This window comes from Ambystoma mexicanum, chromosome 5q, assembly GCF_040938575.1.
Source record: "Ambystoma mexicanum isolate Mex_15411 chromosome 5q, UKY_AmexF1_1, whole genome shotgun sequence".
NCBI classification, from domain to species: Eukaryota; Metazoa; Chordata; class Amphibia; order Caudata; family Ambystomatidae; genus Ambystoma; species Ambystoma mexicanum.
Window position 1 is genome coordinate 1,154,936,615 of NC_090933.1, and position 25,910 is coordinate 1,154,962,524.

The following is a 25,910-nucleotide window of genomic DNA, read 5'->3' on the forward strand; positions in this document are numbered from 1 at the left end:
AAAACCTGGCCTTCTCATGATCATCAGCATTTGATCTTGTGGACCATGAAAGGCTCCATTCCACTGTGTGGACTGTTGGTGCTTGCTCTAAAGAGGCTATTGATTGGTTTGGCTCATTTCTTGGCAACCGTATGTCAAGGGTCATCTTCGATCAAGTGTCCTCACCACAGTCATGCATCAATTGTGGTGTCCCTCAAGGCGCTATTCTGTCACCGGCCCTTTTTAATGTTTACATATGTCCCTTGAGCAACCTATTGGACGACTTAGGGGTCCTGTTCACGAATAATGCTGATGATGCACAGTTATTGGTGGAACCGTCAGGCAACTATGCAGTGGACTCCCTGAAGGTACAGAATGTATATAATTCTGTGAAGAACTGGATGTCTGCAAACTGGCAATGTCTGAACAGCTCCAAAACGGAACTCATGATTTTTGGCTCTTAGCTAGTTAGAGCAAGGTTGGCTATTTATTTATTTTATTTATAGCAGTGCCCGCAGCCCAATGGCATCTAGGCGCTAGTTACAGAAACAAGTACACAGTAGAAAATGATAAAGAAAGTTAGATGAAAAGGTGGCTTTTCAACTTTTTTCTGAAAGACTGGTAGAAGGGTTCAGCCCGCAGGTAGGGGGAGTTTACAGAGGGCAGCCGCCCCGGACTGGAAAACTGTCTCCACCAGCTCTTTTGCAGTGGTATCTTGGAAGCTCCAGGCAATGTTTGTAGTCCGAGCGATGTGGTCTTGTAGGGTCATGTCTTTTGATCCTTTGCAGAAGGTATGATGGTGCATGGTTAGCTAAGCATTGATGCGTGATGGAAAGAGCTTTGAATATTATTCTTTCCCCGATGGGGAGCCAGTGGTGAGCCTTGTTTTTCTAGTTTGTTCATTGAGGCATCACATTGCTGCCCAGAAGGTGGTGAAAACTCTCATGAAGCATCCCTGGGAGCCGACGCCCAGGTATATAGTGTGGTAAAATCTCAGTACCAATTGAGGCTGCTGAGATTATTGAAGCCATACGTGTCACAGGAAAACTGTAAAACCCGATAAGAGCGATTATTATGCCCAGATAAGACTATTTTAACACTCTTCTTAGTGGTGCCTGTAAAAATGTGCTGCACAAACTGCAAATACTGAAAAATGATGCAGTACGCATCGTTACAAATGTATTGTAAAGAGAACATTTTTTTGATCATAAAAGCGGCCTCAAGGCGTACCCAAGGGAACTCAAGGCGATCATAAGATCTTTGAATCCGTTATCCCCCTTTCAAATGGGTTGCAAGCTGGTATGGGCACCTCCCTGCATGCATTCACTATGTCACAACTACAGCAGGCAGTGAAGAAAGGTGGGGTTGGGACTGTCTATATGGCCTCAATAGACATGTACAGTGCTTTCGACACCGTTCATAGCAATACACTGTGGGAGAAATTAGCGGCATACAAGATCCCAACTCACCTAGTGAGTCGATTCTCTCAGCTACACACAAGTACCACTCTGAGGGCGAGGTTGAGTGGTGAGGGTGCACTGACTGAACCGGTCCCCACTTTTGTAGGGTTGAGGCAGGGTTGTGTGGCCGTGCCGACCCTCTGCAGCCTTTACATGGCAGACATGGGTGTACTTTGGGAAGCAGGTACAACGGTAACACTCAATCATATCACCTTTGCGGACGACATAGTGTTATTTGACCTCTCTCCCATGGGCTTACAGTACAAGTTGTGTCACTTTTTCGAATACGCAATGGAAAACAACTTAACAATTAATGGCCAAAAGTCCAAGATAGTGGTCTATTCAACCAAGAGGTCCCCTAAAACATTTGCAAGGAGGGTAGGTGACAACGCCATGGAAAGGCTTCAAACGAAACATTGCGCTACCTGGGGTACCATGTCTCTAACAGTTTGTCTAAAGAGGGATTGAAGCAAGTGCTAAAAAGTAAGTCAACTCCTTTGTTCGCTACATTAAAGTGGATTAGTTCCCAACTATGCTGCTTCTCGCGGAAACCTCCACTATCTTCCTACCTTCTGAAGATAGAATCAACTGTCTTGTACGGATTTAACATCTGCCCGTTTGATATGGCGGCCTATCTCAACACTATTCATGGCTTGTTTTGGAAGAGGACCTTAAGGCTGGTTAACAGTGTCCCAAATGCTATAATTAGGCACGTGTTTGGCATGATTTCCCTTGCGACAAGAACATTGTGGAGAAAGTTGGTGGACTATGCAAGACTACTAAATCCTCTGCCTAATTCACTATATCTTTTTTTTATCTGTTTAAGTGTTTATTGTTTTAGTTGATTTTACAACTTTTTCAGTTGTTTACAATTCATTTTTCGCTTTATCATTCATCTCATTTATACACAAGGAAAAAAAATAATTTCATATACAGTTAAAATCATTGAACATCATGAAATAGCAATATATCAACACATTCATAATTGATTATTAGACTGCATTTACTACACATGAAACATATTATATGAAATTCATTTTAAGAAGTAAAAATATAAATACATTCCTAATAATATCAATTGACAATAAGCATAGAAAAAAGGTAATTTCATTATATATGCAATTGTGACTAGAATATTCATACTTCATGTCTACATTCTAGGATATATCAGAATAGGAATATCAATCTAGTGATAACAATTTTAGCTCTTTCAGGAATTGAATATCAATAATCAAAGAGGTATTAGCAGTGTTAAAAATTGAATCCCACAGTTCATCTTTTGATATTAACAATCTGTACCTAAAATGTTTATATAAATACTGCATTCTAATATCCAAAAGTGCTGGACATTCAACCAAAAGGTGTCTTGTAGTTTCAATAGCATTGCTTTCGGTACAATAAGAACATATTCTAGATAGAGGGATTAAGTGGTTAATTGAGGCTATTTTATCTTTCGTAGGTATTACATTAAACCTAAACCGTAGAAATGCATCGGCAAATTTTCTGTCAGGGAATTTGATTAGACACTGTGGGAGGACATGTGAAAGGCACCTTTTTTCTAAGCCTGATATGTACAAATTTGTTCGATAGTACTGATCCAATCACTTCTCCAAAGTTTCAACTTGGCTTTGACAGGAAAATTTAGTAAAAATTCCAGCGGTATGTCAGCATCATTCAAGATTGATAGACAGCAGTTTTTCCATTGTAACAGTGGTTTATATAATGGTTTCTCAAGAACTTTTTTAAAACTGGAAATAGGTCAATATCTAAATCAGTGGCACTTAGGCATTTTTGTTACAAAGATAACATAAACCAAGAAACTGTAGCCTTTAGTGACACAAGACCTAGTTCGAATCTAATGAGGGCAATAGGGGTACATACTGTTATTGGTAGAATATGTTTCCAAAATAGGCCCTCAATATAGTCCCATTTTATACCTTTTGTGTTCATTTTAGTTTGGCTACCATAGGTTATTATTGGGACCACTTTCTGTAGATAGAATATTCTGGCTGGTATGATCGAAAATTTACCACAGTTCTTTTGCAATGCTTTCCCTTGAATCGCAAGCAATTTCATTTTGCTAGCAATTTCGTCTTGGTACGGAGAGTCAAGCAAGTGCGAGTTGACATTAACACCTAGATATTTATATTCTTGGATCACATCAAGGTTACAGTTTCCAAGTTTCCAGCTAAAATTAGTTTTGGGTGGTAAACGACCATGATGGAACATCATTATATATGATTTTGAGGTGTTGATTGTTAACTCGTTTTTCGATGTATAGTCATAAAGTGCTGTTACTTTCCTCAGCAACCCAATCGGGGTTCTATCTATTACCACTAAATCGTCAGCGTATAATAGATAGGACATTTCGCACCCATCGATTTTTGGAGGAAAGGATCGCGCAGCATTAAAAACAGTACAAATATCATTAATATATAGATTAAATAGTATTGGCGCAAAATGACATCCTTGTTTTAAACCAGAGTTTGTTCTAATTGGCTCTGATAATAGTCCGTTCGATGTAAGTTTGATTCTTATAAAAGTGTCACAGTAAAATTTTGTAATTAAGAATCTAATGTATGTGGGGCACTTATGTCTCTAAGTTTCTTCCATAAAACTACTCTTGACACAGAGTCAAAAGCTTGTTTAAAATCTATAAAAGCCATTTAGTTAAAAATCGCTTGATATTTTAATACTGATAAAATGAATAGATTTAAAACAGTGCCGATACCAGCCACAAAACCAGATTGATTGATGTTGAAATGCCGTTCTTTATTCAGCCATTTAGTGAAGCAAAGATTTTCCCTGGAGCATCTAATAGTGCTATCGGTCTGTAATTCACAGGCTCTGATCCATTTCCTTTTTTAAATATCGGAATAATAATTGCTTGTTGCCATGACGGAGGTATTTGATTTGTGTCAATGACTCTCTTAAAAATAGATTTTAACACATTAGCCCACATTTCTGGGTTTTTCTTTAATATAGCGTTTGTGAGTAAATCAGGACCAGGAGCTCGAGATGAACTTAATTTTTTAATTATCAATAAAATATCTACTTCGTCAAATACAAGGTCAGATAGACGAGGATTTGGTATAGATTGTAAATCCCAATTCTGATTTGGTTTTTGTAATAATGACTCAAAATGGATTGCCCAAAATGACTCCTCAATAGGATTTAGCGAATAGATCTATGGGCATTACGAGGCATAGAGTTTAAAACTTTTCAAATCTCTCCAGTAGACTTGGAGACTAACGCTCTCAACATAGTTTCAGCTTTATCCTGATTATACTTGTACAAGAGTTGTTTGATTCGATTTTTATAGAGATTTCTTATTTGATTCTTGGTATTTGTACATGACTTTGCAGTTATGGTTCTCAATTCCTTATTCATTGCTTTCTTTAAATTAGCTACCTGTGTTAATCGTGGATATTTGTGTGAATATCTCGTACGCGGTAGTACAGTTGTTTCCTGATTTAAAATTTGAATGCAGTCATTTTAAAACACATTTATAGCAGAGTTATCATTTGATAATTCAGATATTTTTTTTCTCCAGTTTAGCTATCTGTGAACGGTACCATTTAAGACTGTTACCTTCATTATTTGTTTCAATTGTCAAGTTATAGTAATCCTGATTTTTAACCTCATGGGGTGACCAAGAAACTTCTAGGATATTATGATCGCTGAGGTCAGTCATTAGTACCTTAAAAGATGTTATTAAGGGGCCTCAGTAGATATTAAAACATAATCCAATATAGAGCTACTTTTGTATCTTTCCCACGTCGGTTTGGGTGCAGTATCTGAAAAGAAGGATCCATTTAACATAGTCAACTTTCTTTCCTCAGTTAGCTTCGACCACTTATAGGATCTTGAATTATATTTTTTCTTCGTGCTCAAGTAATTTAGATTAAAATCACCTGCAATGATCACCGTTCTAATACTAGGAATGGATAAAGCTTGGTTTAATACATTTTCTATTTCTTCCACAAATCGAGATTCAGTAGGAGAGAGCTAATTCCAATAAATATTTAGTATCAAACAAGAGGGAAAAAAAGGATGAAAATGATTTGTCGTTGGTATTTGAATGACCTGAATTCCACTGTCACGTGATGGCCAAGCTTTAAGAGTAAGCTGGCTATCATTCCGGACAACAACCAAAAGGCCAGCAGTGGGGCGCCCTCTAGTTGGCTTAGAGGCCGGAACAATAGAAAGTTGATGATCAATCCAACAAGGACTAGACTGTAGCCAGGTTTCCTGGAGTAGAACTACATCATAAGAATTGAGGTTTGATTTACTGGTGGATAATAAATGTGAAAACCCTCTCGTGTTCCATGATGCCAGAGAGCAGGAGTGAGATAATTTAGGGAGCTTAGTCTGGTGATTTAGTTGGGAGCTTTTGACATTTTTATCATTGTTAAGCCAATCCAATTTGGATGGTGGGGGTCCTTGATGTGGGCCTTTTTCTTTTTGACACGTACAGCGATTCAGTATTGTGCGCATGTGGTAGATTTGAATTTGTATTTTTAGGAATAGTTTTATCAATCTTAGGAGATGAAAAGAAGGCTTCGATCTTTAACCCTCTGTTATACAGTTCCTGTCTTTCATTCCAGATAAGATTTTTAACAATTACCGAGTACACATCCATTGCACTGATATCTTGTTGTGCTGGAATAGGATACCATAGAGAGGCAATGTCATTTGAGCTAACTTGGGAAAGTTTAGGTATTGAATTCATTATATGTTATATGTTCTTATGGTTTGGGAATGGATCAGAATATAACCGATCAAGCATTGTCATCTGCAAACATTTGTCACTTAACATTGGAGGATTAAGAAGATATATATCCGGCCTATGCTCATCATGGATAGTATCCATGTTTGTTATAGATGGGACAGCGATTAGGCCCTTTTGTGCTACATCTCCACAATGTTTAAGATTGGATAATATAGGAGTACCTAACTGTTCGGACCTATCCCGCAGGCATAGAGTGTTTACTTGCAATTTCTTCCACCTTTGATCAAGGGACTTGACAGCTGTAGAGTTAGTATCACAATTAACACGAAATGCATTTGGGCCCTGTTGATTCTTTGATGAGAGATTGTGTAGACCGTGGTGAACTACTTCAGTAATTGAATCATTAGGGTACACAGACATATTCAACAGCTCTTCTTGCATGTCATTTGACTCAGCTACATTTAGGTTTTCACTTACAGTACAGGTTGGTTGAGGAAGAATGGGCTTCTTACCTTTAGAGATTTCTGGAGTTGAAGACAGAGGAGATGTAACAGCGTTTGGAGGTAGAGGGCATTTAGTTGGTTCTTCTGACTCTTGAATCGATAGATCATGAGACAATTTATCCGCAGATGCTAAATTTGCAAGAAACTTTTTTTGTTTTAGCTTTTTGATTCTTTTTTATTTTTCAGAGATTTTTTGTTGGTCTTTGTTCAATTTCAGGGTTTCTAGCTGAAAAATTCAAATTTTTTGATGTGCGCTTTCTATTTCTTCTCCTCCTCCTTTTGGAGATTTGAGCTGGTTTAGTAAAATCTTCATATAGAGGTTTCTCCACAATTTGCACATCCAGGGAATTTATGATTAATTCAGCCTCGTTAGTTACTGCAGAAAAAGCAAGATTTGGCTGTACATCTTCAGTCTGTACTTCAGGACCTGAACTCTCCAAAGGCATCACAGTTTGAAGCTCACGTCTTTCTAAAGGAGAAATACACTTGCTACATGAGGTGGCAATCCAGTCTACTTTCTTGAGCAAAAGAGCTAAGGAGTCTTGTTGACCTGTCGATCTATGGTCTAGCACTTCAAAGAGCTTGACTAGTGAAAATATAGTTGTGTTGATTGCTGTTAAGGCAGGGTCCAATGAGGGGTTATTAACAGAAGGAAAGCCAAACAATGGACGTGGTGTCGGTTTAGAGAAAGAAGCAACAAAGGAAGAAGGAGATTCACTTAAAGAAATGTCGTCATCTGGAGCATCTGTTGTTTAGAGCACCCGAGTCTTGGAAAGAGCAGAAGTGTTGGGAACGGTTGTCACCTCATTTGGAGAGATGATATTATCAGGAGCATCAGTTGTATAGAGCTCCGGTGTCTTAATAGGTTCCGAAGCCTTAGAAGCATATGTCACTTCATTTTCAATCGGTAATCGATTCAAATTACCCAGATCGGGATTTTGTGTAGAGGAAGAGAGAGGGGCTGGAAGCAAGCAAGTATCAATTGCCATTGTATGTATTGTAGGCAAAGGTTTACTTATATCAGGGTTTACCATATCAGAGTAAAGAGGTTTTTGATTTATGTCTTTAGCCATGGGTTCAGATGTGATTTGATGTGCTTCCATAGTGAATTCCGGTAAGTATGAAAAGGAGCAGTACTTGTGGGACTTGAAGAAAGCGATGCACAACGCTGCATGGTTTTATCAGACAAATACATTAAATGTTTGTCAGAGTTTTTGTGAAGATGATCAAGTAATGCCATGTTGGCCGGCACATTATTAATATCGCAGTCAGAGTGCGGGGTTGCCAAAAAATGGCGTATGTCTGGCGAGAAGCCCAGATTTTTTTTGTTTTTTTATATAGTTACCGGATTAGAAGTGCCAATATTGCTTGAGAGCTTATTTAAGGTGTTACGCGTTAATAGACTTGGGACCCGAGGCATCCCTGAAGTTAAGCGATTCATAGTCGCACTGCAGCACTACAATGTAGTATGGCAGAGGTTGGTAAGTGGTAGCACAATATAAGTCTAATGGCAAACTTTAACACTAAATGTGATAAAGCAACTCACTTTAGAACTGTATTTATAAAGTTAGTTTAGATAATAATTCAATACTGTTGACTCAGTCTACTCTGTAAAGGGTAGAAAGAGAAATAATTAAGAAGGAATAAAGAGGAAGAAGGTTCTTACTTAGTAGAGTAACGGGCTGACTCGCTGTACCGCAGTGCAGCGGTCAGCAGACAGTACTCGTCTGGTACTCTGCTGGGTGCGTGCACATCCCTGTATTTGAAAGGCCACGGACAGTTGGGTGCGTGGCTTGTAATCTACAAGGTAAAAATGCATATATTTAGTTAGAAACCTGATGTTAAAGTTCCAATAACGTCTGTTGTGGTATAAAGTCCTGTAAATAGTTCAGTGCTTGTAGCAGAGAAACAGTTCAAAGAGAAACTGATGGAAGCACTCGATCCTCGGGCAGCGTTGAAACAGGCAGGCAGACGTGCAGGTACTGCAGTCAGTACTCGTCTGGTACTCTGCTGGGTACACACGTGCAGGTCCGTGCACGTCTCTATTTCAAAGGCCACAGAAAGTTGGGGGCGTGGCTTGTAATCAGAGAAACAGTTGAAAGAGAAACTGAAGGAATCACTCGATCCTCGGGTGGCGTTGAAACAGGCAGTCAGACGTGCAGGTACTGCAGTCAGTACTCGTCTGGTACTCTGCGCTATGCAGCTATATCAGTGTTTGGGTCCCTCACAGACGAGTAGTTCAGGTAATGGTATCACTAGGTTCAAGGAACAGATGGAAAACTCTGTAGAAGATAGAGTCATCTGTGGTAGAACTGACACACAATCTTCCCTTAGTTAAAAAAAAGTTGTATGAATAGGACTGGCAGAACACCATTGACCAAATGTGCTCCTAAAAACTCTACAAAGAATATGCAAAATTTAGTACCAAAAGAGCTCCAATTTCTCAGTACATTCAGATTTTTCCATGCCCGACTGCTCGCCAAATATACCTGCACTTTCAGTTGAATCAGTTTCCAACCTTGGAAAGGGTTTGCAACTGGGAAGACTGGAGTGGGAAGTGGGTTGCAGGCTTTGCATGAATCGTAACATGGTTGAGACCTTAAAGCACTTGGTGATGGCTTGTCCGGCCTTATCAGACATCAGAACGCTCCTATTGGGGTTAGAGGCCATAAATAAACTTTTCTGGTGCAGACTAATGTGGGACACAAACCAAAAATTGTTACTGGCACTATGTTCTTTTTTGAAGATTGTTTTGGAAAAATTGGTAGCTCAAATTACGTGATGTTGTTTGATAATATATTGCATATATTTTTGTACATATTTTTAAAGACATTGTTTTTTCTTTCTAATCTGACTGTTTTATATATATTTTGTGAAAAGTTTTACACTTCTATAAACTAAAGCACAATTTAAATAAAAAAAAAAAAAAAAAAAAAAAAGAAGTGGACTCCATTGCTCCCTATCGCATCTATAATTGAATTCCAACTTAACACAATGGTACATAAATGTTTATTTGGTTCAGCTCCCTCTTATATTAGGCCGAGCTTAACCCATCAAATGGTGAACAGATCGACCATGTCTTCCAACACCTTTAGATTGATTTTCCCTGGAACTAAAAGCGCAGGAGGCAGTTGCCGCTCCTTCCCAGTGCATGCCATTGCGGTATGGAATTTGCTTCCCGTCTTGAGAGAAATCTTCATTTATTTTTTTTGCAAAACACAAGAAGACTCTTGTTTATTTGATACTCTTCTTTTACTTAGGGCGTTTTGTTGCCTTGGAACTAGGACTGTACCGAATAGCATATTTAGTATTTGGCCAAATACCGAATCGTTTGTAAACGATGTTCGGCCGAAGCCAAATATGAAGCCGAATAGTTGCTTTATTTAATAAATCATGTTCCAAACTTCAAAAAACATACTTATTAATGCACCATTTTAAATGCATTCCATACTTTTATTTCTCTTCATTGTAATTAATGTAGCATCTTTATTTAAAGTATTAAAGCCAGAAATAAAGCAGATTTAGCCAAAATGAAGAGACCAAATGTACAGAAGATTGTTGCATATTCAGTGCCAGTTGAAGTAGGAGGCTTCACAAATGCAAAAGGACTGCCTTTGTGAATCGGATGCATTGCATTCTCTATCCAGCTGCAAAGTCGATGCGGTCAAGTTTCGAAACTTCTTTGCAGCTCACATGGAAATGTATATGATGGTTCATGTCGGCTCATGCGGACACAAGTCAAGAGGAAATCTGAAAGGCTTGAACTCCATCTCACAATTATTCACCCCACCCAAACATATGCTGCTCACTTTTCACTTATCCTAGCCCCTCTTTCTCGCCAATACACAAACATATGCAACTTATAATATCTGATAAATATCAGATAATGTCAAGTCTTTAAAGAAAAGGGGGGACTATGACGTACGCAATGGGAAGTGACAAGACAGGAACTGAAAGTATTTATGCACATTTCTTTCAGTTTGTTTTTTCCAACTGAAAAAAGTGCACATTGCATATAAACATTCGCCAAAAGACAAGCTGTTCCTTTGTTGCTGCAGGCTAAGTATAAAAGATGAGCACCTTTTTTGTCTAAGAATATGTAACAAAACATGCCCTAAAGAACAGATTATAATATAAAATATGTTTCAGCTGTGTGATAGCAATTTGTCTGGTTTAATTCTATTCAGTTTTGCAAACTGAAGTCTATATTTGCCTTTCTGTTGCATTGTATTCAAATGAGAATGTCAAAGAATTCGGCAAGAGCCGAATAGCAAGAAACTATTCAGCCGGAGCCGAATAGTTTTTATTCCAGCCGGAATTCAGCCGAATACTTACTCAAAGCCGAAGATGGGTACACCCCTACTTGGAACTCTATTTTCTTGTCACTTCCTTGGCTTGTGTCTTTTTGTGCGCATTGATGCCTACGGGCTTAGGCGGGTTATAAATCAATTCTTTTTTTAGGGTTCCTGGCAGGAGAGTACACCAGTAGACCATCTTGAATAAGTTGCTGTATAGAAGAGACACTTTTGCCATGAACACACCATTACTTGGAAAAGGCATTCTTTCATCATCCTTAAGAAAGTGTTATTGGAAAGAGACATTTCTGCTCTATAGAGAGTGTTGTGTAAAAGAGACATTTCTACTACGCTTTAAGGAACCTTTGTTTGGAAAAGAGAATTTTCTCATCATCCTTAGGAAAGTATTTAAACACCATTAAGTAAATGGCTAATAGATATTTGTTGCCATCCTTAAAACATCACTTGTTGGAAAAGACACTTTTCATCATCTTTAAAAAGTGTTAGATGAAAGATATTTTTACTACTCTTAAAGAACCACTGTTAGAAAAGAAAATGTTCAATATTCCACATGAAACAGTTCAGAAGAATGGAATCAATCCATGGATCCTAGGATTGTTTTGTTGGATTTACATACTTAGTTTCTGCACGCTTCTTGCAGAATTAAAGCAGAGAAATGTACCTTGCACCTTTGTTGTTCATTTTTCGTGTGAGTGTCAGTTACGTTTTGGACACAAGAACAGTTTGCCTAATTTGGACAACGAGACACAGACTTATCTTTTGTTTTGATTTCTTAGGCAGGGAAACTCTCTTTAGGACAGGGACAAAAAGGCCTTAATCCAAACCCTTTTTATTTTAATAAAATGTGTAATGTCTAAAATATGACAACTTTGTGTCGGTCTCCCATTTCTGACCCCTCACAGCGCCCGCTATGCCTATTGTGCCTCCCATGATTTTGGCATACTGTGGAAACAGTAGGGTTTCTTACCATCGGGCCGAACTCCTATATGTAATCAACCATATATCGCTGCTTTATAAAATGCCAATTTGCCTACTTCTTCCTCTGAAGTGCAAGTCACATGAATTACCCCTCTCTGGTGCTGCTCAAGGAAACTAAGTAAGTTGGGAAGTGGCCCCTATTGAGCAGTCCTGACTAGTAGCACCTACATCACTTTTAACTTACCTCTCCTAATTGACACAGACAGACTCAAAGTGAGAAGAGCATGAATGCTCTTACTTACTTCGATTGGTTTGTTTCTTATTTCCCCACTATAGTACACCAATATTGCAGTACTTGCCCCATCTGCTTGTCACACAATATTGGTTAAGCCAGGGGTCAGAATTTCACATTTCAATCTACAAACCAGGCATACAAATTCACTTGCCCCATCAGTTCTCCACATGCACACAGTACCACATTTCTTACTCGCAAAGAGTTTCATTTTCACTCACTGATGGCTGGTGCAAATTTTGAGGCCTGGTTTAAGCTGTCAAGCTTTCATGCGCCTCGTGTGATGAACTGTGATCTGGCAATGGTGTGAAAGCACTCACTTTTTTAGGTTTATTAGTAAATAAAATGATGCAGGTACTTCCATTTCAGGATGGGAAATCTGCTGATCATATTTCCCTTTCATAAAACTTCATGCCAAAAATATTGGAACAAAGCAGCTTCAGGTCACATGTGCCTTTGGCAGCTGCACCGACATCCAACACTCAGCAGCGCAGGGGCTGCATTTAAGATATGCACACATGATCCAAAACCTGTACAACTCTGACGATTCTGTCCAGGTGGCACGTTAAACTGTAAATAGAAGTCATACCTGAGGTAGGATATGGTGGCCAGCATCTCTCATAGTTATCACAGCCACATTAAATTAATATCACACGTATTACCCCGACAGCCCTAGTTCAACTGTGGAAGGTTTGCATTTGTTCCAGACAAGGCTCCCCCTGCACAAAGGCATGACTGCAGCCTTGGGGTGTTGCCTCTCTGTGTTCCTTTGTAAGGGCAGGTAACACCCTTTCACCAGGGACAGCCTCTCCACAGGCAGCTAGCCTGAGAACCGCAATGAAAGGGCACACCCATTCACAAAGGGCTACGCCTCACACCATGGTGCTGCATTTCTAAAGGTCTTTGATTCTATTGAGAAGGGAAGGTACGGGTTGGAATAGACAGGAGGGCTCTGTACAGTGGAGGAAGACATTTGCCATCTTGTCCCTCTCACTCTACCTCTACTTCCATTCCCCTCCAATTCCTCGGGAGCAAAGCACATTGGGTGTGATGTCAGAAGGACAAAGACCACTTCTTTCAAGAGCAGGGATTGGACCACTAAGGCAGACAAGCTTTAGTCAATTCACCTGTGGGCTTTTACCTTTGAAAGAAGTGGCTCCACACATTCTTTGTATCATCCCTGGAAGAAGATTTGGCTGGACACTGCTGAGAGATCAGTCCTTTTTAAAGTCCTCCAGTTGTGAGGTGAAGGCAGGTGTTCCGAGGAAGGGGCAAACTCTGTACCCTAACCACCCTCAGGGACCTTTGGGGGTGACCTTTGCTGCTGGACCAAGACCTGCATATCTGCCAGCCATCTCACCATGTTGCATGATCCCTGAAGGTGTGTGCCAGCCTCCCCCTTCTTTGGCAGCCTCAGAAAAAGGACCAACCTAGGACCTTGCGACCCTGGCGTGGTAATTAAAGCTCACAAAAGCGCAAACAGCCAAGATCACTGTGTTTTTGATGCCGACCTGCTGTGAGCCGTGATTGAAGAGTGTTCGACACCAAGCAAACCTCCAGGACCCTCGAAGCTGCCATCGGCATTCACTGCACAGTTTGCCATTCAACTCTGTTCACTTCACCTGCCGAAGCACATTGCTTCAGCTCGAAGCAACATACCACTTTGAGATCTTCCAACTGCACTACAAGATCCTCTAACACATCCTGCCTACTGGTACCCAGATATAACCTTATAAAAGGAGGCGGCTCCAGTTTCCCGGTACTGGCAGCTCAACTATGGACCACACTTCTGCAAGACATAAAAACCATCCAAGTCTTCAATAAATTCAGAAGCTGTGCCATCACCTGGCTACTAAATAAAAACTAACTTTATCTCCTGATCGTAGCCTCTGCACCTAATTTAGCTATACATACCACTGTTCATAGCGGACTGTGCCTCTACCTTGGCCGCTTACCTTATGCCCTATGTAGTATTATGTATGATCTGTATCTAGTAACATATACCTTCATGTATGATTCAAATCAAGCTACATCTGTACCTTCTCTAATTAATGTAATATGTTTTAAGTGTTCTCTATATTTGTCTAAAGAACTGTATCCTGTAACAATTATCCTGTAATCTGTACTGGTATCCTGCAACCTAATCTTATCCACCAGCGCCCAGATACCTTTGGGTCAGTCGCGCTTTATAAATAAAATAAACAAACAAAACAAACAAACAAACTGCCTTGCATTGCTTGAATTACTGTTCGAAGCCCCAGCTTCTTCAACACCGCTCCTATAAGATGGTCGACCCGATCCTGGTGTACCCCGAACAGCGACCCCGAGCCTCTACAACAACTCGACACACTTGCACATCCTGGTACCAGCTTGCTGCCTTCGAACCTTGACCACCGAATGAACCTGGTTACAACAGGTCAAACAACTGGTACAACAGTCGTGTTTGTGTACTGTTTCATAGTTAATTATTGTACGTGGTGCATTTCATTAAAGTATCCATAAACCTTGATTGGACATTCCTTTATTTGGGACTGCAATACTTTGCTGTTTGGGCTGATACTGAACCAAATTCACAGGCATCAGGCGTTGTATAGCCTTCCTCAGTCCACGTTGCCACAAAAGGCTAAGAAAGTATCTCTCATGATTGTGCCTTTTATACCTTTATGATTGTTTTGGCTCTTGGTTTGTATAAGTGTGAGGGCTTAGTGGGCGCTTTAGCCTCTACTCATGCTTGTACTCCTTCAGGGCAGAAGTCAATTCATCACACCAAGCCCCTAAAGGCCTATTTCAGAACATTCAGATAAGACTTTATTCAACTCCACTAAAGTCTATCCTATGAATATTGTCTAGTAGTAGAGCTAGCAGATGTGTTTTCAAGGTGGGTGGAGACCTATCCCCACAGAAAGGGAGACGCCATTTTTAGTGCAAAAAAAAAATAGGTTAACTGAACTCCTTCTCTATTCGGTCATCCAATCACAATTGGCAGTTACAGGGGGAACCAGTTCACTGGACAAGTCATAAGAGAAATTTTAAAAGCTCTTCAATATCACAACTTTAACTGTGCTGGTCACCCTCAGTCCAGTGGCATTTTATAATCAAAGAAATGGGGACATTTAGATGCAACTCTCCAAGATGTGCTAGGAGGCTGGCCTCAAAAAGCCAGAAGCATTTCCCCTTGTTATGTGCCACCTTCACAATAATGCCAACGGCAAGTACGGGTTATAACCCGATGAGATTCTGACATGGAAACCCGTGCACATGGCCACAATTCCTCCACAAACACTATGAAATAAAACGTGCAATCTGATGTAAAAGCGGTTAGGCCTGACCATTCCAGATCAAGGCCCCTGTGCACCCAAATGTCCCAACTTAACAAGGCAGGTGGCTGGATCTATACCTGTATGCACCACAGAAAGTTTGCACTCCAGCCCAGGTGGTGGAGGCAACAGAAAGTCCTCTTTACTACCAAGATGACACAATTCTGCCAAGAGACATTTCTTGTGAACTGAGGCATCTGCATATAGAAGGCTCAGCCACCGGCTGAAGCCCCAGCGGTACACACATTCTCCAGAAGCCATACCACCAGCCATAGGTGCTACCGTGGCTACACTATCTTGCTTATCCAGAACTGAATCAACCTCTTAACCAGAAATTGCAGGAACGACTGAGCCTACTCAGTGAATATTGCCTAGCTTCGACATCCACTTCAACTAAAGCTCCTGCCTCATGTGCAGCGAGTTTGCATGCTACTGAAAGATTGTGAACCTGTTCACACCCGTGTTGCTCGAGGCCCACGAACAGCATCGCACAAGGACAATCACTGCCCTAGTCACGGACACTAATTTGCTTGCATTAGTGATTTCGACAAAAGACACGGATTGTACCAAAACAACACCCACTCTAATGCTATGCTTGGTGCTAACTTGTTGAGGAAGTGACTGAACGGATGACTGTGAGAGCAGCAGATGCAAATAACTCCCGTGCTAGTGATTCTTCCAATCCACCATAAAACATTGTTAATGTAGCGTTTCTGTTGGTTGCTGGAATTCTGAACCTGGTGTATATACTCAGCCTCCTGTGATGCAAGCAGAAAGCACAACCCCCAACTCTATCACTTGTGCACCCTGAGGACTACCAGCGTAGCTCTATTATTCTTCATGATGGTGGGAATTAATGCTGCTTGCCATCTGCTTCAAACTGCTGTTGGTCAAGAAACTGTTTCTGAACTTCGTTGTGCATCTGAACATAACTAATCACACAACATGACTTGTTTTCATTGTTCTCACCCTATCACTAACTAGAGACTAACTGCTAGTCCCTTCTAGTGGATGTGACAGTGAACTTACTGCACTGTTTGTTCCCACAAGTTGCTCTTTTAGACATGTGATTTCTCATTTTTCGGTGATTCCACTAGGACTAGTAAGTCATTTTAGGTTAATAAGAGTAAAGTCATAAATCCATTTAGGTCATGCCTTTGCAAAAAGTATGTAGAAGGTGTTGTGCCTATGCAGGCGTCTGTGGCTGTTGGCTTTATAACGTATGTTCTGCTATGCCTGGCAGGCTTCTTCAGAGTAGTTGGCTCATTCTGGGCATAAGCAATCTCTCTCACTGGGTGAGAATGGCACATCTCAAAACACCTCTGACGGGCTCCTCTGGTTATACTCACTAATAAGCAGTGAGTGCAGGTGCCTATGTGGGAGGCAGAGAGGGACAGGACAGAGATGTTGAAACCCTAGTAGGCAGAGATCACCAGTGTCGATGAATCTGTGGACATTGTTAAGTACCTGGATGGTCGCTCTATTGGTAATGCAGCTTACTCTGAAGCTGGATTGTTAGGACTGGAGGGGCTCCTGCAAACCAATATACCATTGCAGTTTTCTTGCTGAGGAATTTTCGGATACTTATGAAGACAAAGGGAGGCGAGTGATATTTTTCAAGGCCATGAGAATCTAAATATTTTTGAAGAGTAGGAACTGACCACTTTTCAGGGATAACAGGAAAATGAAGCAGAGACAAGTTTCGGGTATAAAGAAAGTTGTGCAGACCTGCTCGTTTTAAGCGATTTAATGATGTGAGGGTACAACATTTTATATATGATCTTTGTTGCGGGGAGAGAGAATTTGTGCTTGGGACGTACGCCATGTACTGAGTGACGTGGAGGAAAATAGTGGAGCCACGGCATAGATCCCCGAAAGCGCACTGTGATGTATGGCCCACTTAACTGTGGGTGCATGGCCCCTTTAAGGGAATGATTCATGACTGTCACGGATCGCGTAAATAAAAGGGGCTCTGCAGGCACGTGGGAGGCAGTGCAGCAGAGACCCAGGAAATGGCAAATCATGTCTGGGTCGTTCATTGGTCTTTGTTTGCCATGTGACCACAGCCTGGTGCTGCAGCCCCGGCCTGGGTGCCCCCAGAGCCGAGGCCGCTGTCTGCTGGGTGCCCCCAGCCAAGGTACCACGTCCGGTGACCCGGATGTTGCAGGGTGCCCCCTGCTGTTCGCCAGCTGATAGCTTGCTGCATTATTGGTAAACCGGGTGATCCCGGCATCTGGTGCGGCCCGCCCTGGTGACAGGCGGCGGGCCGCCACACCGGCGACGGGAGGGCAGTCCAGGGTCCCACACCTTGCTGGAGTGCGGGCTGCCTGGTGCCCACGACGACCAAGAAGTGGCGTTGGCCGCTGGCACAGGGTCCCAAAGCGGTGGCTGCAGAAGAAAGAACTGAGACGGCCCGACAAGAAGGGGCATGGCCTGCCAAGCTCCGTGCCTGCGGAGGTGAAGAGGTAGCGGACACTCGCGCGCCTGCTCTGGTACCCAAAGAACATCTGGAGCAGGGAAAGTGCATAAGACTTTGATTAAACCTCCGGGCAGACCTATTGTGGCAGGGATTAATTCTATTTTAGAACCCCTCCCCACTTTTCCAGATCACTACCTGAAGGGGTATGTAAAGAAGAGGACCTCGTACTTGAAAGACACCAGAGAAGTGATTAACATCTATGAAAATCTCAATTTCAATCCCGAGACTATGCTCCTACTGGGTTTCGACATTGTATCCCTCTACACTAATATCCCGCAACAAGCGACCTCAAGAGACAGTGGAAGAAATTCTACTAAACAGACTAGATCAAGATCCAGTTCCCACCTCGTTCATACTTTGGTGTGCAAGTCGCCTTAAAAAGAAACTATTTTGAGTTCAACGGGACGCATTACCAACAGGTGGAAGGCACGGCGATGGGGGCCACGATGGCCCCGAGTGTCGCCAATCTATATGTGGAAACTTTCAAAAAGAATATATATAGCGATTGTAACCCGTTTAAACTGAACATCAAAAAATGGAATCACTATATAGATGACATCTTGGTGATATGGGAAGGAACTAGTGAGCAAGCAACTAACTTTCTGACATGGATGAATAATGTGAATCCCCATCTTCAATTCACGATGACTGTGGATAGAGAAACTACAAACTTCCTTGACTTGACCATCTTCCACGCAAATGGGTCTTTGCAAGTAAAACCTTATCATAAATCTACTGATAAGAATTTGCTTCTTCAATATACCAGTCACCACATTAAACACCTATGTGATCATTTACGCGACTTAAAAGGAATAGTTCTAACAACAGTACCTACGAAACTGAAGCTAGAGTGTTGAGTAAAAAGCTCAAACAAAGGGGTTACCCTAATAAATTGATTAAACGTGCAGCCAAACGAGCATTTAACAATAATAGAGATGCATTGTTAGAAAACAAACCCAAGAAACCCAAGGATGAAAGAATTGTATGTGTTAACACGTTCACGGATGTCAGTCTAAAAATTAAAAATGTGATTACCAAAGAGTGGAAAATCTTCAAAACCTCTAAAACTCCGTTACCTACACCAATGTTTGCCTACAAAAGAAGTACCACCATTGGAAACAGAATAAGTGGAAGTAGACTTAAACCACAACCCCACAATATTGTGAATCTAACTACACTTTGGAGGTTGCCACCTGTAAGCGGCTACTATCCGTGAGGAGCCTGCGGAGTATGTAAACTTACCTGCAAAAGCAAAGAGATTGATGTAGGACTCTCCAAACCTTGGATACAGAAAACTTTAACTAATTGTAACACCAATTATGTAGTTTATCTAATAAAATGCAGTTGCGGTCTGATGTACGTAGGCAACACTATACGCAAGTTCAAAGTGCGGATTATGGAACACCGAAGCTGTCTCAAAAACAAAACCGATAATGCACCTATGGTTAAGCACTTTATTCAGGCCAAACATGAATATGAAGACTTCACCTGGACTGTACTCTTGACAATTACAGGTGGAAACCCACAGACACTAGAAAACAGACTCTTAAGGAAAGAACAAGAAATGATTTTTAGATTACAAAGTGATACTAGGGGTCTGAATGACTCTGTAGAATGGCATAAAATTCACCAATGATCATGTACCGAGTATCATAAAAATCATAATTGAAGTCAACATGTACATGTTTATGTACAGAACCAGGTTTGAATATTTGGTTATTAAATAAACATTGGTCATGTAATTCTGAAATGTAATACACAAGTGATCAAGAGTCGACATTAGGGTTTGTTTGTAGATGCTCTAGAAATCACGGTGTACTCCATTAATGCATTATACCTTAATGGGCAATAGGTGAAACTGCTGATTGACACCCCATGACAGATAAGATGCAATTTTTAAAATATGGATGGATTTGTTGTAATATGGATGAGAAGTGTTTAAAGTCACTGACGATAGCGAGTCCCATAGCAACTTTCAATGTAATTGCAGATCATGGAAACAAGTGTTTAGCATTTCTCTATGTGAATGGTAGGCTTAATAGTGAAATTCTACACATTTCCTATCCCTTTAAATCGTGTGCGTAAAGGCCTCAGTGCACGTGATGTTCGCCCCGTACAACTTTGTCTTTATAATTATTGGCAATGACTGCATGTTACACTATTCACAGCAGAATATAACACGTTAAGCTTGAGTGTTTACCTTTGCCAAACGCATTCAAACATGGCCGCTCTGTTTTCCCCTACTACTTTCTACCACGTCCGGATTTGCGTGCGCATGTTCGCAGGGTTACCATAGTAACTATTATAAACAGAGACTGCAGCAACGTGCGCTAGCTAGAGACGCTGCATTATACCGCCGACACTGCACTAGAGGCTTGCCCAATATCTATGTACCGACAAAACACCCAAGAGGTACGTAAATGCTAGACTTTGTATCCTTATATTAGGTATGAGTGACGGTAGTGATGTTTATAGTTACGGGTATTTCCCTTTTGCTTCTATGTAGACGTAGACACTAAGCTCGGTCGAAGATCGATGCCTTGCATTTTGCAAGTTTCTACAGCCTGAGGGACACACGAGCCGATTCTGCCTACCAAACAGGCGGTAAGCGTTTTTCCATGCACCATTTAGATGCTCCACACGGGTGCCTTTCCCACAGACATGTTTCTGCACGCAGTGGTGTTTGGGCTTCTGGATTTCCCTGCACTCATGCCGGTTACGGCCCTAGTGGCCCTGCACGAGTTTGTTATTGCACCTACGGACCTTATTTTTTTCGGGTTGTAACTCTCTGGCTCACACCCAAGGCCCCCTTTAAGACGCACATACAGAGGTTTTTGCCTCCCCCTACGGGTAGTATGCTATTTAATCTATGATTATTTTAGCTCCTTATGCTTATTACCCAGACGTTTATTACAATGACGCCTAGGCCCCTCTCAAATTGATGAGGATGTTATATTTATCTGTTCATGGATGACTGTGCACCTAAGAGCCCCCCCCTTTGTATGTGGTTCTTTATAGAGACTCTTTGCCTAAGGGCTTACTCCGCAGATCTATCGACTTACGAAGAGTGGCCACAGCTAACCCTCTCGAGTGGAGCTAGTTGAGGAGCCTCTCCTATCTCCTTCTGCCACGACTATACGTATAAATCCATGCATTGATCTCCAGTCAGGTGAGCACCACTGTATTAAATCATTCTTACTAGGGGTCGTGACTAACTGGAATTCTCGAACACCGTTTTTATGCTCCTTCGAAAAACACTGATTTAGGTTTTTCATGTATTTATTACAGTTTTTCAGCAATTGTCTAGCTGATTACAACTTGATTGACTTATGTTGTGAGCTGCCATGAGCACCACGAAAGGTAATTATAACCCATCGTTTGGTCCTCTTATTTCCCCTTTTGGGGTAATAGACAGATGTACCTTAGCTATTTCTTAGCTCCTTATCTGTCCCCCTTTCTCTTTGTATCTACAAGTTGCACGTGTACACCATACTGTTCTACTCACATAACAGTTGATATTTTTATGTTGGATTTTTGTAATTTTGATAAACTCTCCTGATGAAAGTTCTCTGAGTAAACCTTCCAAGAACAGAAACATGTCCAGGCAATGTTCTGGATATGTACAGGATTAGAATAACCTATGTTATCAAATAATAACCAAAAACCAAAGTACATTGTCATTTGTTTGTTGAATGTACTGTATATTTACGTGTCACCTTACCATTTGATGGGAATTGACGAAATCCTTGCTTTTTAGTTGTTGTTCTTAACTAGATATTATATGTAGGAATTTATGTTTGTTGTTATTAGTTGAGTGATTTAGAACCTTTTTATGTGTACTAAATTAAAGATTTAAAAGTTTTTTAACTTCTTGATTGTGGTGTACAGCCTGTCCTTGAGCTCTGTCTCCTAAATATATTCACGCCGGGATGGTGAGGCTGTGTTGGTGTGGTGGCCCGTCCATCGGCCGTAAGAAGGAAAAAGGAAATGGAATAAAAGGGGAAAAATGTGAACAAGGAAGGACAAATGAAAGGCTCAGCCTTTCACGGCAGAAGGTGGACGTGGCTTATGAACACGGCGTGGCGGTGAACAAAGGAAAACAAGCCTGCAGAAGGTGGGCGTGGCCTATGAGCACCGGGTCCGCGGCAGTGATAAAAAAAAAAAAACACTCATGCCTGGAGAGGGTCTACATCCCTCATTTAATCTGCATCCCTCATTTTGCCAGCAACGTTGCAGCACTAGCAGCGCTGCCCATAGCCTGGCCTGGGTGTCCCATCAGCCCGGAAGGCCCATCACTAAGGTGCATAAGAAGAAGCCCTGGGGTCCAGTAATTCACCCCTCGCAGCAGTTACTCGTCTTTCACCAAGGGGAACCGGAAGGGTAGAAGCTCCATAAGGAGTGCTTGTGCGCCCTCAGTGACTTCCAAATTGCTCAGCCAGGCCAGGGGCCCATCGACAGTGAGCACAAACTGTGGTATGCCCAGCAACCATCATGAGGGATAAGTAAAATGAAGGGGTGTATCGACAAGGTGGTCAGCTTGAGCCCCTGTATCCAGGCAGCGGGTGAAGTTGGAGGAGGTGTCCGCCGTGGGCAGATGGCAAGGAGGAAGGCCAACAAGAGGGGAGTGGCCACGGAGAGGGTCAGGCTTCAGGATATGTCATCAGTGTGGATGGGACCTCCCGCATGTGCAGCAGTGCCCGGCCATAGGCCACACGTGTGGAAGGTGCGGAAAAGAGGACCATTTTGCATGGGTGTGCCCAGCCCCAAAACTGGCCAGCATGGTCGGGCCATCAGCAAGAGGTACGTCAAAGGAGGCCACGGGGAGGAAGCCCTCCAAAGTAGCAGCGGTGCAGATGGAAGACAAGAAAAGGAGGAGACTGTACGAGTAGCAAAGGGTGAAGATGAGGAGAATGTGTACTTCCTGTCCTGCAGCAGCTCAAGCGGCCAGTTCGATCCAGGCATTTTCTGATCCCAACACCAGCCACTGGGACCTCCCTGGGTGCCCAGACTAGAATGCACCATTGTTTGCAGTGATTGAGTAATTGATAGGAGTGGTGTACGGATTGGAATGCACTGCATTTATGGGCCTGGTTAGAGCATTGTGTTGTTATATTTTGTGTGGTTTGGTTTTGTTATAATAAAGGAGGGGTGTGGTGTAATGCCCACTTAATTGTGTGTGCATTACCCCCTTAAAGGTATGAGTCATGACTTTGTCACAGCTTGTGTAAATAAAAGGGGCTCTGCTGGCACGTGGGAGGCAATGCGGCAGAGCCCCAGGAAGTGGCAACTCATGTCTGTGTCATTCATTGGTCTTTGTTTGCTGTGTGACAACGGCCTAGTGCAGCAATCCCGGCCTGGGTGCCCCCAGAGCCGAGGCCGCCGTCTGCTGGGTGCCCCCAGCCAAGGAAACACATCCGGTGATGCGGACATTGCAGGGTGTCCCCTGCTGTTCGTCGGCTGCAAGCTTGCAGCATTATTGGTAAGCCAGGTGAACCCGGCATCTGGTGTGGCCCACCCTGGTGACGGGCCACCACACACACACACACACACACACACACACACGAGGCCACCTAAAACATCATACATTCAAAAGTCAGAAAAGCACAGAAGAAACCAAAGGACGACTACACAAAATACCAACGTTCCTGTCAAGTAATAAGACAAGCAGGAAAGCAGCGTCTTGTGCTGTGTTTTCCCCCCATCTAAGCACAATTTTAGTGAAACCAGGTGCACTCGGCACCTTCCCCCTCCCAAACCAGACCCTCCAGCCCCCCTCCTCCCTCCCACCACCCGTGATTGGCCTGTGCATTTGTGCACAGAAACACGTTGGCAATAGAGTAGCTCTTACCTCATGGGCTTCGAGCACACCCCCACACCTCTATCCCGCCCCACCCCCTGATTGGGTGGCTGCAGTACTTAATAGTCCCTGCCAGGGCAGCCCTCTGCCCGGCAAAGGACCACGAGGCAAAGGGCGGCTCCTACATTGGCGGCTCCAAGATGTGTCTGCAGGTGTCAGCAGGGGAAGCCAATGAAGCCACCAGACACCGACAAAACTGCAAGTGCTGGCATGGGTGGGGGGTAGAGCAATTACTCTTTCTATGGCCTAGACTGCTACAGACCTACACCATGCATTATTAGAGAGATATGTGACCACTAGCCTAAACCTATTCATGGCTGGCCAGCAAACACTGCCTGCAATAAAATATTAACTAGTCCCATACCCCGAGAGAACCACAAAGATTAGCCTGCGCCAAATCTAGACAGAAATGTGATTGTTAGTATATGTTATTCTTAGCATGCACCACACTTAGAATTCTGAAGCCTGGCTTGCGTCGCATCTAGACAGAAATGTGACTGTTAGCATGTACCGCACCTAGATGGAATCCCACAATTGCAAGGACTGCAATGCTAACTAACCAATCAACTAACAATTCCATTCCTCTGCATACACCTCTCAAACTATAACCAAACACAACCACAAGCCTTAAACGCAGCAATCCGCACAAACTTCAAAACAATGCAATAACAAAACTAACCACACATAGACTTGCACAACAGCATACGACGACTACGGACCATAAAACACCCCAAGCCCAGCCAACTGACCCACCGGGCTGAGGCTGCCAACAGCACATCACTGCTCTCTTACACTTTTCCAGTTTATTCCCACTAACCCACCCCCTCTCCTCTCCATTTCCAGAGCCGCCAGAGCGCCAGGGGACCACTTCGGTGGTGATAGTGCGTGGTACAAATGTCCTTTAACATTGACATAACATAACAGTCTTGTGAAACAGGCACCACTTTACCTTCCCAAGCTAGTACAGACCATGGTCAGAAATTTGCGACAGAATGCACAACAAAACTTTTAGAAAAATTACATTTACTTTTCACAAATTTTTTGGTCAAAAATATAATCAAAGGGGAAATAAAACCAAAAGCAAAGCAACACAACGATTTGATGGTCAGGTTCATACTACAGAGCTAAAGCAAGAGGTTAATGCACATGACTATATTTGTACAGACAAAAAGAAGTTGCCAATGGGACATGCCGGTCCCATGTTGCTTTTCGCTAAGTGCGTCAGATCAGGGATGTATTTATTTCACTGTGTGACAGGTGCTTAATATGACACCCGGTTTGTATGGGTTAGCCCTACTTGAACAGAGAGTGTTGGAGAATGGTGTGTTTTCGCCCCCACAAAATTCTGTTAACACTCTCACCTTTAGCTCTGTAAGCAACTTATGAAGCCTGCGCCGAGCCGAGCAATGCAGGAACACTCAATCGGTTGAGTGCAATCTGTAGGCTAGTGTCTAGTTCCCATCTGAGAAACGAACCATAGCAAGGCCCCGCCTACTCTCCTTCACGTGACTTTGTGCACGTTCCCTGCCATTCACGTAGCGTCTGACGTCATCGCTGGGATTTTCCTGACCTGAAACCTGGTAGGTTTCGGCAATGGGCTGCTCTGCAGTGCAAGGCAAGCGTGGTCTGGGCTGCCCGAGATTAGGGTGGGCACTGGGCAAGTTTATGTAAAACCGACCAAATGGAGCTAAGGGCGCCGAAATCAACCGGAAATGCTTTGCTCTTGGCTGGCTGAGCTTAAGGTGCGGATTTTTTCCGAGATAACAGGAAAGTGTTTCCAAGACCAAATGGAGTTGGGGAGCGAAAGGCAACCGGCATCTGCAAAGCATGTTCTTGGCTGGCTGAGATTAAGGTGGGCGTTTTATTCGGATACCAGGAAAGTGTATGCAAGACATCACATCGGATGGAGCGCCCGCCCTCGTTCTGTCCCTCGTCGTGATTTTTGTGAGCGGAAACCGGGAATGCTCTGGCTGCAAGAGCAGCGGGAATCTGTGCTCCTTGGTGACTGAGCTTACAATCGGCATTTTGTTCCGGATACCGTGAAGTTCCTGCAAAAA

General features: G+C 42.5%; 1 protein-coding gene across 3 annotated transcripts in view; it reads right to left on the reverse strand.

The window, feature by feature from the left end:
- ZFAT (zinc finger and AT-hook domain containing) overlaps positions 1–25,364 on the reverse strand; it is a 1,636,156-nt gene extending 1,610,792 nt beyond the window's left edge. For 2 of the 3 annotated variants that reach the window (XM_069621667.1, XM_069621669.1), the window contains exon 1: positions 25,215–25,364. The gene's annotated coding sequence lies outside the window, so the exon portion shown is untranslated. The remainder of the gene's footprint in view (positions 1–25,214) is intronic. The other variant, XM_069621668.1, reaches the window with a different exon arrangement.
- Positions 25,365–25,910: the final 546 nt, after the last annotated feature.